We start from the raw sequence: 16,709 nt of genomic DNA, 5'->3' as shown, positions 1-16,709 counted from the left end.
CAGAGCTCTGGGTTCTTGGGCCTTGAGACTCTGGAACATACACCCTTGGCTCCTTTGGTTCTCAGGCCTTCAGGTTTGAACTGAATTATATCACTGTCTTTCCTGGGCCTCCAGCCTGCAGATGGCAGGTCATACAACTGCTTCTCCTCCATAACTGTGTGAGCCTCATAATAAATCCCTCATAACAAATCCCTTTCTATGTACCTATATGAGTATATATCCTACTGGTCTGTTTCTCTGGAGAAACCTAATGCTGTGTGTGTGTGTGTGTGTGTGTGTGTGTGTGTGTGTGTGTGTGTGTGTTTGTGTGTAAACATGAAAACTCTAGATCAGGGAACAGACCTTTTAGGGACTAACAGAACATCTGTCCCCCAAACCCCAATTCCCCATGGAGAGACATAACAAGATGTATATGTGTCAGAAGGCATTTGCATCACAAGAGAGAAACTCTGAAATAATGAAACCCAGAGGTGATATTTGAACTGCTGCCATATTGCCTTATCCTCCCATCTGGATAGATTGGCCCAGGTTACCCACTGCCTGGGACCAGCCAGTGACTACCTGGGAGGAGCTACAAAGCAATCTGCAGTTGTTCACTGCCTGTGCTAACCCTGGAGACGTGTGGGAGAGGCTACTCTGCGAACTGAGGATAGCTGCCAACAGTACCAAGCCTGGGTTAGCTCTGCAAAAAGCCAGGATACGCTGTGGCCTGCTGCTACCTGCTCATCCTCTTAAGGTTCAGCCCCTGATAAAGCCTCATGGGGTACACTAGTTGAGTGAGGCAGGGTATCAGGGAGTCAGTAGAGTGGGAAGACTGGTGGTCAACAGATTAATGTAGACTCTGGTTTGGTGCCAGTGCTAAGCCTGGAGATACTCAGCAAAAGTCTCAGAGCACACCGAGGTGAGCAGCTGCCCACCTGGGTCCTGCTGACTCCAACAGTTTTTCAAGAACGAGTGCGATGCAGTCAGGGCTAGCTACTCTCAGAGAAAGTGCCTCTGGTGTCGGGGCAGGGTCCCAGTGAGTCAGCAAGGTGAAGCGAATGGAGCTCACCAGACCAATCAGATTCAGATTTGGCCTGAGGGGGCGGGCTCAACATATTAAAGATGGCGCCTGCCTGACAGCTGCACAGGAGAAGGATCCTTCACAGGGAAAATGGCGACTGTCCTCTAGTCCTCGCTTTGAAGCCACATACTTCAGTCTGCCTCGTGTATGCCTCCAACACCCCCCCCCCCCCCACCCTCGAGTTACTGTCTCTCCACCGGAGCCCAAGGTGAGTGCCTGTGAGTGAGAGAGTCTGTGTGCAGGCCTTTTAAGAGGACGTCTGGGTTTCCCACTGCCATTGGTCTTACCCAGATGGTCAGAATCCCCGTTGTTTTTCACAGCCAGATATTGTGGGGTCTCCCCTTCCTGGCACCAGTACTCTGGGCTTGGGAGGCTGGTGTGTGTCTGGGGTCTCTCGCTTCTCTAAGGGGAACCTCTATGGATGAGCTATCCCTCCTGGTACTCAACCTCCACACGGAGGTTTGGGGCTAGCCCGTTTCACATCTCTGACCCTCCCATTAGTTTTTACATGGCTTCTTTATATCCTTAGTTATAAAACTTCTGTTCAGCTAGACTTCAGATGGTTCACTAGGTTGATTGTTCTATAATTTAGTTGTTATTTTAATGTGTTCATGGAAAGAAGCAGGCATAGTGTTTACTCTGCCATCTTAGATCTTCAGAAACTTAGAGATTTGCTTTTTGAGTAGTAAATACAGCCTCTATAATTTCTCCACCAATACCTAGAGAAAGACACCATGAAAATGTTAAAAGGTTAAAGTTTGGAGATGGCGTGGTTGTTTTACAGGAAAAAAAAAAATTAAGTTAAAGGTCTATGCGTGGATTCCAGGTCACCACTTTCCAGTTGTTTGGTGCAAGAAACTTAACATCTTTAAGCTACAGTACCCTAATCTGAAAAGTGTAAAAAAATAGTATCCACATTACAGTTATTTTAAGGATTAAATAAGAAAAGAATGTAAATGTGGTTAGCATATAGTAAGCAATCAATAAATAATCACTATTATGATTTTAATTTAGGTAGCAATATAAGCTCCAAATTGCTGTTTTTTATTTCTAATGGGCACACAAAATGCTTATCTTTATGTATAAATAAGTTTAATAGAGGATAAATTATTTTTTTCTTGCTAAGTAGAAGCAATTTTGGTGGGGAGGGAAGATAAAATGAAGTCATTGTAATACACTGTTCTGTTCAATCACTGTGTGTTTACATTCTTAAGCTCATGTCACTTACCTCCCTTTTCTGAAAATTTAAATTCAAAATATTAAGATCAGGGTTTCTGAAAGCAAAATCTACTTGTAGCCCAACTACCAAGAAGCTTGTTCAAAATTCAGCTTTCTAGACCTTCTTAATCAGAACTGTGTTGCCCAGACTTCTAACAACAACAAAAAAAGTGTGGGGGGTGGGGGGGTGAAAAAGAAAGTCCTTCCTAAATACAAATGTTAGGAATCACTGCAGTAGAATGACTGCCTCCTCCTGGTTTGCCCAGGACTTCCCTTGTTCTAGCACTGAAAGTCCCACATCCAGTGTTCTGAGAATTCCCTCAGTCCCAAGCAAACCAGGATGGTTAGTCACCCTACAAGAGGAATAGAATTCATCACTAAGATCTAGCAATGATAACCAAAACAACAGTGTTTGCAAAGCCTTAGTATTTCAACTAAGCTTTTGAAAAACAAAGAAAGGAAGAGATTTAAATCACAATTTTGCTAAAATGATATTTTGTAAAGAATCAAGACCAATTTGCTTTAAAGATGGACACTCCATTCCTGTGGTTACACTGACCTCTGGTGGGTGTGCTTTCAACTACAATCATTTGAGAGTAGCTAGTTCAAGTGAATTGGATTTTTCTTTTAAGATTTTAAAAACTTCTTTTCTATGAGAAATGAACTATGCTTCACCTAAAGTTTCTCCTTTGACATTAAATATATGGAGGGAGCTCTATATAATTATGCTGTACATGCACTTTTTCATGCCGTGGGACCATGGTATGTAATCATCGAGTGGAAAAAATGGTGTTCACTGCTGCCATTGGTACTCAAGTTTTCTTAGTCATTAGTAGGGAGAATCTGCTTACTGTGAAATTTATGACAAGATGGCTAATTTACAGTTGAGTCTGTAAGTACTGGTCTTCACATATGGTGTGCCCTTGGCCTTAGCATACAATTCTCCCAGATGTCCATGTGTATTTCTCCTTTGCTTCCTTCAGATCTCTGATTAAATGTTACCAGAGAATGTGTCTGACTAGTCCTTCCTGACTTCCATTATTATATACATAGCAATTATTTTCCTGATACTTTCTATTATTCTTCGCCTGTTTTAGTCCTCTTTAGACCAGTCAACAACACCTGATATCTATTCATGTCTCTCTTTATCTCATCTCTTTCTTCTCTTAGTATCTATCTGTCTATCTATCTATCTATCTATCTATCTATCTATCTATCTATCTATCTATCATCTATTCACCACTATTTCCACTATAAAAAGGCAGAGACTGTGCCTTTATTGTTTACTGTTATAGCTAGAGCATGTAGGATATGATGCCTATTGGATACCTGTAGGCACACAATATGTAGTTATAGAATGAATGAATGGATGAATCAATGATTCAATCCATCAATCAATGGTCAATTTTTAAGTAGCATAATACCAACTCTCTGAAAGGCAACTAAGAGCCAAGCACAAGGCACAAGTCTTTGCAAAGAAAGGTTTTAGTTCAAAGAAACCACACTATCTATTGTCTTTTCACAAGTAAACGACCCAGTTAGCTAATTTCACAAAGTAGAAATAGAGTGGTAATGACAGTGTGTGCCACTCACAGACTCAGACAAGCCAGGTACAAAGCTGGTGTGAAGATGGTAGAGGGCGCAGCCTCAGGCTGCGTGTAAGTTAGGTTGGGGCAAGGAACCAGGAGATCAGGGCTAGAAAAGCTACATTAAGCTTCTGTGACTGGATGAATCAAAAAAATAAGCAGACAAAAAGGATGGCAGGTGAATGACTGGAAGATTAGAAAGTGCTCAGTTAGGAGGCCAAGTGCCATGTTGGCGTGCACAGATGCCAGAAGCATTTCTGCGTGGTGGCAGCTGCTTAGGGACCTACTAGTTATGTAAATGAGGGCAAGTTAAGTCATGCTTCATTTTTCTCATCTTGAAATCTAGATAAGTAAATGAGATAATCCGTATAAGTCACATGGTAAGTACATGGTAAGTGTTAGCTGTGTTGGTCGTGCATACAAACATATGTATCAAGCACTATGGGGGTAAATCATGACATTGAACTTTAAATATTAACCAGTCCTGTGTACCTCACTGCACCTTATATATGAAATTTCCATTCCAGCTGTTTACCTGGTCATTCTCATTCTTCTCTGATGTCTGTATATCCCACTAACTTTTATTCAATAGCTTATAATTGGTCAGACAATCAAAGACTAGCATAGTAAAGAACAGTAACTCCACAGCTTTGGTGGAATATAATCACTGCAGGATTCTTATATTCTTGTATTTATTGATTATAGTAGCAGATATGCTTTCAGATATAGGGACTTTGTAATTTTACTATGTCTTACTGAACTTCTTTAGAGGTAGTAGGAAATCCAAGTGTATTTTCTCTCTTTACTCTTATTCTCTATATTAAAAATCAAAACAGCATTTTAAAACTAAGTAAATGTTTTTTCCTACCTCATAATTCCTAGGAATCTTTATTGCCATTTGGATGAAACTTCCCTGCATAGAAATATCTTCTATAGTCCTCATCACCAATTATGTTGTTAATTAGCACCATACTCACAAAGAAAACTGCTTTTCATTCCACCAATATTTTATCGTCTCTTTCTGCTGTGCTAATCACAGTAACATAAAATGTATCTATAGTTAAGACTTTAGCCGAGAATCAGAAAATAACATTAGAAATGTTTCTGTGTTATCTAAAATGATAAGCACTAAAACTAGCAGCATTTTATTTTGAATCAGAAGAGTACAGACCAACATTCAGAATTACTGATTCTATATTACCAGCAATTCTAACAATTATTTGAATGATCAAACTCTGGGTCATTTGAAGCACTCAGAAATGGGGAAGGGTGGAAGAATCAGTAAATTGGACATGGTAAGAAAAATCCCAGAAACAAAGACTCACATTAGTACAGAGAACAGGAAATAATAATCATGGTTGGCTCTAAATCTATTATTTAATCAAACAATGTCTTTTGGAGATGTTTTAAGCAAAAATTGTTAAAACTTATTTTGATGAGCCAAGTGTTAATTACCTGGAATATTAGGTTAAATAGAAAGTCTCCATTTCTATAAAAGATGTGTAAATGGGGCAATAAGTTATTTTTCGTACATTTCTGTAATTATTTGTCTACAGATTTGTGTTTGTTACTATGTTTCATGCATACATTTTACCTCAAATCAATTGGAAAGTTCATTAAGAGCACTGATGAAGACCTTTCCTTTGTTGTACTATTACCAGGTCTCTGAATGAAACTTTACTCATAAAACAGAGATTTTGTTGTTGTTGCTGTTGTTTTTCTTTTATATCAATTTGCACCATAATTTAAGGGCAGTTAGATTCTTCTCTCACTTCTCCAATGACATTAAATCAGTATTAGAACTTTTTAATAGCCTAAAATATCATTAGGCATATGTATTTTGCCCTTTAAAATATGTTTATCTCACTTGGATTATCAATGTTTTCCTTTTATACTCTAGCTAAATTGTCACTGTACACATGAAAAACTACCTGGTGCTTATACACAGGGACATGCAAACAGAACTTAGAGCAAACCCACCTTCAGTATTGGATGGAAAATAAGAACTGTTTTTTTTTGTTAATATTCTTTGATTAAACAAGACTTAGCTATAAAATTTTAGACTTTTGACTGAAAAATACAACCACAAAGATCATAACAACTGGTAGTACTTGAGAAAAATGATCAAAAGTAGTTCTTTAAAATATTTTTTAAAACTTTTTGTTTGACATAACTTCAGACCAGTAGGAAAGTTGCAAGAATATTAAAAAAAAATTTTTTCCACATACCTTCTGTCCAGATTCCCCAAATATTAATGTTTACTGCCTTTGTTTTGCTTTGTTGCTCTTTCTTTTTCATATCACATATACACAAATATCATTTTTTCTCTATATATATTTTTCTTCATTTTGTCAAAGTAAGTGGCCGATATGATGCCCTGTACTCTTAAATATTTCAGTGCATACTTCCAGAAAAAGACATTTCTTAGTAACCAAAGCACAAATATCAAACTCAAAAAATTCACAGTGATATTATGAAATAATCTATAGACATTATTCAAATTTTGCCAATTGTCCCAATAATGTCCTGTATAGCAAAAGAAAATCCTGGATCACACATTGCTCTTAGTTGTTATGTCTTTTTGGTGTGCTTTAGTCTAGAACACACCTCAGTGTTTTTGTTGTTGTTGTTATTTTGTTTTCATAACCTTGATGATTTTGAAGAATAGAGGACAGGCATTTTGTAAGATGTCCTTAAACTTGCTTTTATGGGACACTGCCACATGATTAGATTCAGTTTATGCATTTTTGGAAGGAATATCACTGATGTATGTTGTATGCCCTGTGAATCATATTAGGAGCACATGTATCAGTTTGTCCTATTCCTAGTGATATTTTGATCACTTTATTAAGGTGGTATCTGCCCATTTCCCACGTAAAGTTATATTTTTCCATTGCAATGAATAAGCACTTTATGGGAGATAATTTGAGAGGCAGGAATATAAATTTCCTCTTACTCATCAGACTTACTTTTATCCACTAGTTTTTGCATCTGCTGATGATTCTTTTGGAATTAATTATTACTACGATGATTGACAAATGGTGATAATCTAATTTCATAATAGTGCTGCTTTAATCAGAAATAAAATATATTCTGTAATTGTTTTTATCTTTTCATAGTTTAATTATCTTCTTAATGGATTTTTATGTTCTCATTTTGTTCCACTGCTAGATTTATCAAAGAAATCTACAAAAATTGCCTAGGTCATTTAGTAAAAAGCTACTGATTTTATAGTTCATTTCCTTCTTATAATAAGTAATTGTTTGCATTAGCCACATTATTTCAATACTTTTTAAAGTAACAATACTGAGTATTTTAAGAGTGCAACTTTTTAATATATATATTTAAAGGGATATCCTTAAGACAGATGTTTTTCATTTACTGACTTCAGGTTAGATTTCTTCACTAAAGCTTAAATTTACCAGGTATAGGTCAATTTTTGGACAATACTCTGATATTAGCAGCAGAGAGCAGGAGCTGTGGAAAGATTTTAATCACAAATGACATTCATTTTAATTTCTTTTTTTTTTTGTAACTATATGACACCATATGGTTAATATTGCGTGATACAGCAAAGAGTTTCTACAACTTCTATATTATGATTCTTAAAGAAAATGCCACTTTAGTAACAACACTGGGTAAACAAAAACTTTTAAAGTGTATATTGTTGAATAGTCTTTGCAATGACATTTTTAAAATTTACCAACCTGAATAGACCAGATTCGGCTCCTATTGTAGAAATTTTTCTCTATATATACATGTATTATGGGGATATGAAGGGTGATCTAATGGTTACCAGTTCACAAGCATTACCTCTAAATATATACACACTTTATCTCTGGGTATTCAAATGCCATAATGGCTAAATTTTAATGACTCAGTTAAGAGCAATGGAGAAGGTCTTCATCTTTTAAAAATGATATAAATTGGTGATAGTACAAAGAAAATTTGAAAATTACTTTGTAATAAAATGGAAAATAAAATTGTGAAAAACTCTAGCATGGAACTCTGGAATGACATTTATTGGTGGTTTCCTGATCATCAAATATAACTTCAATTTTATTATCAATACCATCATCAAATCATGCCCATATGAATGCTTGATTGATATTCTTGAACCTTTACTTTTGGACATATCACTTGTTTCCATAAACATGTCCTTTATATTTGCTCATTGGGATAGTGATTTAAATTAGTAAGTAGTAGTTTAATATATTTACTCCATGGTTTTTGATAATTCAAATTTAACTTACTCGCTTTTGTTGCTGTTTCTTCTTACTTTGCCTTACTCGGTGAGTGTTGAGGAAATAAGTTTATAGAAAAGATGTTAACATTTATTTTTGTCCAAGATGAGACTGGATGACACTGCAATGAAATAATAAAATTTGTTGCAAAAAAGACAGGGGTATAATAATTTTCTGAGGGTAGAAATTATGTACACTTTTATCTCTCTCTATAACCTTATACCAACCTTTATAGTTATCCCTGTCCTGTCACACATCATCTCCTCATCCACTCCATTCCCTCCCTCAATTCCTAACCATTCTCAACCTCCTTTTCTTATAGCTTAACTAGAACTAGTTTTATGTCCAGTGTTGGGTGTTTGCAGTTTGCAGTTTTCACAGATTAAGTGTATTTATGGAGCAGAATTATGGAGGCTTTATTCTAACAATCAAGAACTTTACAAAGTTCACATATACACAAAATGTTCTATTTTTCAAGTCATGTTTTACAAGCTTTAAATAATCTTTAAATATACTATTGACAGTGAAATAAGCATGGCGTATATATGTATGTATATAAATTATTTAATAAATTAACTGCTATTCTTCAGTCAATGAAATTGACGGCAGACAAATAAGACATCACTAATTCTGATTAAATGATTCATTACTACAGCTTGAAGCTATTTTCATAATTTAAGGCTCAATGAAGCAACAGAAAAATAATGATGATGAGAGGCCTCTGTAGCTTCATGATTGTCTTTTGATCTTATTGTTTTGCTGAAAGATGAACCAGCTTATGATTTTAACAGTTTGCTGCAGTCAGTAAAAATAATCAATCATTTTACAGTATCACACTACGGTCAAGTTTTTCTTTTCTTGAATGATTTCTTTTTCCTGTTAGCTCTCCAATTTATTCTTTTGTCAGAATCTAAATTGCTCATGCACCTTTTTGTCCAACCCAGTTTACACTTAGCAACAGTATACAAGGTCAGACAATTAAGTTCACGAACTTGCTACAACAATGTTGTTAACCTTTTTTTGATATCAGAAGGATTAGGATTATTCATTATGAATTTGTGCCAACTAGACAAACAGTTAACCAAATTTAGTATTTGGAAGTGCTGAAAAGGCTGCATGAAAAAGTTAGACGACCTGAACTTTTCACCAATAATTCATGGCTCTTGCATCACAACAATGCACCAGCTCACACAGCACTGTCTGTGAGGGAGATTTTAGCCAGTCAACAAATAACTGTATTGGAACACCCTCCCTACTCACCTGATCTGCCCCCAATGACTTCTTTTTTTATCCAAAGATAAAGAAAATATTGAAAGGAAGACATTTTGATAACATCAGGACACCAAGGGTAATACGATGACAGCTCTGATAGCCATTCTAGGAAAAGAGTTCCAGAATTGCTTTGAAGGGTGGACTAGGCACTGGCGTCAGTGCATAGCTTCCCAAGGGGAGTACTTCGAAGGTGACCATAGTGATATTCAGCAATGAGATATGTAGCACTTTTTCTAGGATGAGTTTGCGAACTTAATTGGCAGACATCGTATACTTATCTGAATAGTAGAGGACACTCCGATGGGTGGCAGTGAATCATAGAGAAAAGAGCACTTGATTAGGAGCCAGAGGTCAGAGTGCTTCTAAGTATGGTAGGTTGACAAACCACCCCATCCCCTTCGATTTTCTCCTCCTTTAAACAGGTGACAAGCTCTCTGCTTCCTTGTCTCAGTGAAAATTTCCTGCAGTAGGTAAAGGGGATATGTCAATATATCAGTTGCCTTTTCATATGTAGCCAATCATCCCACAATATAGTGGCTTAAAACACAATGGTTGACTATTTCCCATAACTCATGGGCTGGGTGATTCTTCTCTCTTTGTGGTGCTGGCTAGATTTCCTACAATGATTGCATTCAGTTGATAACTGTATTAAGTTTAGGGGTCCAAGAGGGTCTCTTTCACGTGTTTGGGGCTTTAGTGCTGGATCATTGGCTCTGGCACCTCATTCTTTCTCTACATGTTGTCTAATGCCACATGACCCCTCTCTCTATCAGGACGTCTTGGACTTTTTACCTGGAGGCTGAAGGACCTAAGAGAGCAAAGCTCAAAGTTCCAGGCCTTTTTAAGCATCAGTCCCCATACTGGCAGAGTGTTATTTCTGCTGCATTTATTGGGCAAGGCAAGTCACATGCTATTGGGCAAGGCTGACCTGATTCAAGGGGAGGGAAATGGATTGCACATCTTGATAGAACAAGTGTCATGTGTGCACAGAGAGGGGAGGACGTATTGGCAGCTAAGTTTTGAAACTATCCATAAAAAAAGGTACATTATTTTTGTATGCTGCCCAGATTATTTTTTCCCACTTTTTAGTGATCCTATCCAGTTTCCCTCAGGAAAATTATTTTTCCTAATCTCAGTCCATATGCATTTGGTAAAGTCCCATTTCTAGTTCAAGTATAAAGTATGGGACTTGGATTTAAGTCATTCAGTGCATCATATTACCCCAACCATTGAGTTCAGGAGTAAGAATGTGCTATAATCAAAGTCAAGTGGGTGCAATAAAGTCTATTTTTTCTGGTCATTCTGGAAAAGAAATCCCATTCTCTTCCCTAGTGAACTTGAAGCTGAAGTGTTGCTGCTAACCAGAGAAAATGAATAGAGAATCAGTCAGAGGATAAATTCAAGCAGAGAAAGTAGAGCCAAAAGCTAAAGAGAGGAAAACCAGACCCCGATGACCTAATCTGAGCCCTGGGATCTAGTCTGCTGGAAGCCAGAGATCCATCTTGGTTTTCTCCGTGTTGAAATCCAACTCATTTCTCTATGTGCATCATGCCGTGTGAGTGGGGTGTCTGTTCGCTTGACCAGAAGAGTTCCAACTAATAAAAGTAGAAAGCTCAAATTGTCTGCAGTGCTATTTCCTTCTTGGCTTTTGTGGCCCAAAGTTTAAATGCCTTGAAGAGGAGGGAGTAAGGAGAAACATAAAGGGAGAACAAAGGATTTTTCTAATATTAAAAAAGGTTTTGTCAGGTTGAAATTGGGAGTGGGTTGCAGAAAGATCAGTTGGGATCTGACATTGCTGTATGGGCAGGACTCTTCAGGACGTGGCCAGGCCTCAGAAGAGGTGACAGTGTGGTGCATTGCGAGAGGCTGGACCCTGGCCAAAGGACACTCATCTCCAGAGAAATCACAGCCAAGTGTGACATGGAAGCTGCACAGCTAGCTGGCTTGAGGGACTTATGGAGAATGGGATAAAAAGAGCCTGAAAGCATAGTTTGAAAACAACATATTAAGACTCCAGAAACTTCACAATATCCTTGTAGGGAGAGCACTTGGGACCCCCAAGGTCGAGTGCGCTCCCATTCCAGGGAGTTTAGATTTAAGTTAATATTAAATTAACGCGTAGAAAAAAAAATTTTTTTGTACATCTGAATTTGTGGATGGAGATTTATACTTATGAAGCACTAATAAAATATATGAATGAAGACAAGTTATTTAAGGTTTTTGGATAGCAGTGTTCTTCTATATACAAGTGGGAGGATAAAGGATCATGACATTGAAAATATCTTGTATGTCTATGAGAACTAGAGATTTTGTGTGTGTGTGTGTGTGTGTGTGTGTGTGTGTGTGTGATTTCAATTCAAATATTGAGCACCTATAATATGTCAAGCACTGTACTGGGAACATAGTGATGAGAAGAATAAGCTTGGTTCCTGCCCTCCCAGAGCCTATGTATCTTTTAATACAGACACAGACAATTACAGGTGGAATTACAGTACAATCTGATGAGCTCTATGATGCAATGAGTGCAGGGTATGTTTGAACATTTAGATGGTGTGTCTTTCCAAGTCTCTAGATCATGCATAGCCACTGAACCCAGGTTGGAAAATAAAGACAGATTTGTTTACAGAGCAACAAATAGGATGGGAGATTTGGTGGGGGAAAGAATTGTTTTAAGCTGAAGGAACAGCATATTTAGAGGGCTGAGTGGAGAGGAAACATGGCAAGTTACATGACCCTAAGTGATAATGTGCAGGTGGAACATAAGAATTGATGTGGGGAGTGACAACATGTAAGGTAAGGCTGGAGAGCTAAGTGGAGGGCAACTGTAGCATGAGGTCCCTTATATACATGCCATTTGAAATGTTTAAGTTTTATTTTAATGTTTTCAGGTGGAGGATTTTAAGCCTGGAAATTATATAACCAGATTTTCATTTTTAGGGTGATAAATTTGGCAGCACAATGGAGGATAAAATGGGGGGTGGGGTGGCAAGGACAACATTAAGAAATTGTTATTATATTTTGTATATTGGATGGTTTCCGACAACCGACTCCTGCTCTGAAATAATGTTGTCACTCCAGGCTGTCACTTCCTACTCTGGTCCAAATAACCCTTTTCTAGTCCACAGAGTCAAAAACTGCTGGAACTCTTTGGTGATCTAGGAGCAACTAATTTCTTTCGCTATTTAGCGTTCACCACTGTATTTGGCTTGTGTCCTTAGAGCTCTGCTAGGAAGATCAGTAATTGTTCTCACACAGATCTGTGAGTCACTTCAGGGTCTGAGCCTCCCTCTGCTCTTTGATAATTCCTCTGAATTTGCCTGCACATATAGAAATTAACAGTATAATTATGAATTGAGAGTAATAAAATACTGAATTCAGCGTTGTTGGGAGGACTGCATGTGTTATGTTTGTGCAAAGGACCTGCACAGTCCGCATTATAATCAAACACCTGATTATTGTTTATAGTTCATCTTCCTCATAAGACTTGAGTGTTCTCATGTAAATGTAACTCCTTCCCCCCATTGCCAAAAGTAAGTATATAAAATGGAATCAGCATGACTTGAAACTATATTTACGCGTAGGTCTAGCAGCACAAAAGGCAGTATCATAACTCAAACGTTGCAGTAAAAACATTATACCAGGCATGTCCAAAGAAGCAAATGAATAAAGAAACTCGAAAGTGCTTATCTTCATTAAAGAAATATATGAGGTGTGACTGAAGTGATGTGACTTAAATGGGGCTTTGAAAGCGGGCTCCACAGCCACACACACAATGAATCCCCTTATTGTATAGTTCACAGTAGGGATATTAGAGTCAGAGTAGATAAGGAATGTCTGATTCTTCTACATTAAATGAAGAGCTCATTTGAATTGCATTTTAACAATTGTTTCTGATGTTCTGAAATAATTTATTATACTGCAAATAGGTTCTGAATTCATGAAAGTCTTCATACATTTTTTTCCCTCCTGGGATTATCAAATCTTCTTTATCCTTACAATATCCAAAGTGAAGTGGACAGCAATTAAAACTGATTTACTGGTAGAAAAAAATTACATCTCATTTGCTTCTGGTAATTGGACCACATTTCACAATAGATTGAAAGTGAAGTTTCTTAACTTTTTCCCATATCCGTTGGGGCACACAGAATGGCATATTGTTAAATGAGCTTATTTTACATGCAGAATCTCTAGTTCTTCTCTCACAAATCATTCTAACATCTGCCTTTCACATTTTTACTTTTATGATTTAAAGGGTCTCTGTGATCTCTTAAACATTTTTATGTGACTTTGAAAAATACTGTTGGTATTGCTTATTTATATTAGGCATATACATGATAATTTATTATTGGATGAAATTACAGATCATAGTCATATTTCCCAATTTTACTTTTAGGTCAAACACTCTTAAAATAGATATTTTTTTTTAAAAAAATTAAATTTAAAAAAGTTTTTCTTTTTCGTCAAACATTCTTAAAATAGATTCTTTTAAAAAAAATTTTCCCACAAGTCTGGGAAGAAAGACACTGAACTTGAAAAAAATATATATATATATTTTACTTTGAGGACAATTAAAATGTACTAATTTACCCATAAACAATCATTAGCCTTTGGCAACTTTTTCTAAATAATTATCAATAAGCCACAGTGAACATCTTCCCAACATTGCAATTTTTTTTTTAGGGGATTGTCTCTCTTATTCCACTTTGTCCTGATAGGGCTATCAAGTCTAAAACTTTATGTGCTACCGTTTCCATGCAAATCAATGGTAAGTAAAGTGTTGTGCTCCTGCAGAAAGCAAACAGCCCGCAGGCGGTTATGATGTCAGGCAGGGCCAGTCAGATTCTTCTATAAACTGGAATGCACATATCTGGAGTGAGAAGCTCCTTTGCTGCAGTGTTGCTATGCTGGGAAAGGTAATTATGGAATGTTAGTGCCATCTCCCTATCACATGGAGAAAACAGACTCTATACAGCATACAAGGGAAAACAAAGGAAGAGATGGAGAAGGAGTCTGGAAGCTGGTGACAAGAGTTTAGCCTCTAGAAATATTCTTACCCCAAAACTGGCTTCACCTTTATAGTTCCAAGTCACAATTTTTAGTTCAGCTGAACTGTGTTTTGGTTGGGTATGCATTATATATACCAGGGACGCCAAAAAAGATGTATACACATGCCTTGTATTCATCTTTTGTTATCGGTGTATAGGTATTGAGTGTTATAATTTTAATACAGTTTTTCCCTTAAAATATGTATACATTATTTTGGCTCTCTCTCTCTCTCTCTCTCTCTCTCTCTCTCTCTCTCTCTCTCTCTCTCTCTCTCTCTCTCTCTCATATATATGTGAAAATAGCTTCTAGTTTGTTACCATTTGGCTTGTCTAAATATTCAAATTCTTTACCTTTTCAGGAAAACGTTCTTAGTAACGTGAAAACATGTGTGTACATATTTTGATATGTAGAATTGGCCAGGCTGAATTCCAAACCCACTTATTCAAACACTAACCTAGGTACTTCTGTGAAGGGATTTTGCAGATATGACTAGTGTTTAATCAGTTGACTTTTAAGTGATTCAAATATGAGATTATCCTGGGTGAGTCTGACTTCATTTGATGAGCCCAGTAAAAGGGGCTTAGGCTTTCTCTGGGTGCAGGGACCAATAAACAGTTCATGTCCATGTAGTTACAGCCTGCTCTTTATCTCCCCCTCTCGATGATCTGCCCATGGACTTGCTTAACCAGCACAGTCATGTAAGCCAATTCCTTGTAATAAATCTTAATATCATGTTGGTGCAAAAGTAATTGCGATTAAAAGGTTAAAAATAATTGCAAAAACCTCAATTACTTCTGCACCAACCTAATATTTCCTACTGGTTCTGCTTCTCTGGTTGAACACTGGCTGATACAATGTGTGAGAACATCATTGTATGTGCTGACAGCATTTCATAATAGAATTTGCAAACTAACCTTTACACATGTTTTTTATGTCCTTTAGGCTTTATATTAGAGTTACACCAGAGAAGAATAGAGTATTTGCAGTATCACTGAGGGTAGTTAGAAATCCTACTATCAAATCTGCTTTTTAATTGCATCTTCCTATGAAAATAAACTTTATTAAAATAACAATTTTGATTAAACTCAAACTTTCTATGTTTATGATTAGAAAACAGTGCTTTGGGAAGCAAGTTAAAATGTCCAAGTTAAAGACGTATGGATGGTGAGAAACTCACCATGGTAATGGTAAGGCACCCACTGTATGAAACTGACTTACATGGATTTCCCTCTCTCAAAGTTGTGCACCTTTTCCGGTAGTGAGGAAGCTGCTGAAAAGTCATTCCAGAAAAGAACATGCAACACAGATTCATAAAAGAAAATTGGGTACCTATTTTAGATGGAAGGGAGATCCATGGACATGTGGTAGCGTTGATAGTAGGATCCCACACAGGTACCGGACATGGCAGTGTGCAATTTGGGATCCCAGCCTGATGACCTGAGAAAGGACACAGGGAAGGTAATTAAATCTGTGTTGGATGCCACCAGGAGCCAAAGCTGAGGGCTTTTACATGTGAGAGACACATTTGGAATGAAGGTAGGAATGTAAAGAAGGTTACATGAAGGTGGGAGAAAGCAAGGTGGGGCATTGGATTACAGGATAGTTTTTGTGCTCTCTTTTCCAGACCTTCAAAGAGTCTGGAAAAGAGGATTACTTTGGCATTTCAAAGGTGCGTTAACCTAGATGCACAAGAACAATGGACAGGACTTGTTTAAGGCAAAAATAAAGCTTTATCTAAAGAAGTTATATGCCCGGGGCATGACTGCCCACCATAACCTGCCCAGTTAAGAATTTATGATCAGATCACCCTATGAGGTTACTTTCCATAGAACCCCTTTTTCATCCACACAACTAACATTTGTATAACTAACATTTTCAGTCTTTCCAAATGTGTTATTTCATTTAAATTTAACTCAGACTTTTTTTTTTCCAACTCCTAATATATAGCGGACTTTAGAATCCCTATGGATGACACTTCCAACACTGTCCTCAGAATTTTTTACCTCAATACCAGGAACCATCACCTCCACTGCTCTTTGCAAACCTACTCATTTGGTCTTACCCTAGGCTTTAGGGTCCCTCCAAATTTCTCAACCTCTGAAGTCTTAAGGTCTAATTCATCATTATTTTGAATATAAGCTTCTGTCTATCCCTATCTGTCAAGCTGCAGTCCCCCAAACCTGCTTTTAAATTTCATTTACACTTTTAATAACTTGACCGCTTCTGTTACCCCAATCCATTGATACTCTCCTGGAATCCTCTTCCTTCCTGTTCTAGCTG

Source organism: Rhinolophus sinicus, chromosome 16 (assembly GCF_057876585.1).
Source record: "Rhinolophus sinicus isolate RSI-liver-muscle chromosome 16, RSI-T2T, whole genome shotgun sequence".
NCBI classification, from domain to species: Eukaryota; Metazoa; Chordata; class Mammalia; order Chiroptera; family Rhinolophidae; genus Rhinolophus; species Rhinolophus sinicus.
This window is presented reverse-complemented; position numbering follows the sequence as displayed.